We start from the raw sequence: 316 nt of genomic DNA on the forward strand, positions 1-316 counted from the left end.
CCCTTGGGAACCTGGAGCTGAGCCCCTCAACTTCCTGATTTGATTTTGTTTTTAACCTTTTCCTTTGCTTCTTGGGTCTTTTTCTGGTCCCTCTGGGCAGCTGTGGGGGTGACGGTGCCGGGTGGTTCCTCAGCCGCCTGCCAAATTCAAAAATGCAAAAGCAATTGCGCCAAGAGGGAGGGAGGGTTTGGGGATGGGTGGCACATGGGGGTGTCCTTGTCCCCCCCAAAATGTGGAGACAATCAGAGCTGGCGCTAGGGCAGTTTGGGCAGGGGAGGGACCTGGTGTTTGCCTGGTGGGGAGGGGGTGGGTCACA

This window comes from Mesitornis unicolor, unplaced genomic scaffold, assembly GCF_000695765.1.
Source record: "Mesitornis unicolor isolate BGI_N332 unplaced genomic scaffold, ASM69576v1 scaffold37073, whole genome shotgun sequence".
Classification (NCBI taxonomy): Eukaryota; Metazoa; Chordata; class Aves; order Mesitornithiformes; family Mesitornithidae; genus Mesitornis; species Mesitornis unicolor.